The sequence below is a fragment of the Drosophila melanogaster genome, chromosome Y, assembly GCF_000001215.4.
Source record: "Drosophila melanogaster chromosome Y".
NCBI classification, from domain to species: domain Eukaryota; kingdom Metazoa; phylum Arthropoda; class Insecta; order Diptera; family Drosophilidae; genus Drosophila; species Drosophila melanogaster.
In genome coordinates, this window is record NC_024512.1 from 970,564 (window position 1) to 971,301 (window position 738).

The following is a 738-nucleotide window of genomic DNA, read 5'->3' on the forward strand; positions in this document are numbered from 1 at the left end:
ACTTTTGCGATACTTTCCGATACTTTCATGATAGCTGCTGCTAATATGTGTATCTCGGGCTGCCCATCGATTGTTTGGCCGGAAATTATTATGAACTTGTGCGATCGGCGGCGATCCGAACTGGAAAACTTGAGCAGTTTTCCTTCGACGATTTACACACTTTCTCGGCGGCCGAGCAGTTCAAAGAGAAATGGCTATTAGAAATCAAAAGCAATATCAAAGTTGACTCCTGTCGGTGTGCGAAAAATTATAAATTAAAAAACTAATTTTCCTTTCCCACTCCCCCAATGGACTCCACCTTCTGCGATTTTCAGGCATGTCTAATTTTGATTAACTGCGCTTGAAAATTTATGCGCAGCAGCGGCGTCGTTGCAAAAATCAATCTTCATCAAGGATGCTGGCAAAAAGTTCCCTGGAATAACAGCATAATTAATTGCAATATTCTCTCAATTAAAATATTTTGAGAGGCCACGACCATGAGATCCTTATTTTCTTTTTGGGAAGTGGAAAGTCAAGGCTCACAAATAGTTTTCCTTGACGGGGGAGTTAGTTGTCTGTAATGTCCCTCCAATAAGAATTTATTACACCTACTTTACAGGATATAAAGTAGTGAGGGAGTTTCCCTGGATCATTCTGAACGATGCCACACAACTTACATTAACCAGTACAGTCAGCGCTGATTCGTTTACATTTCTTTTTTGGTTTTTTTTTTGATTAACCAAAATCATTATCGGGAAA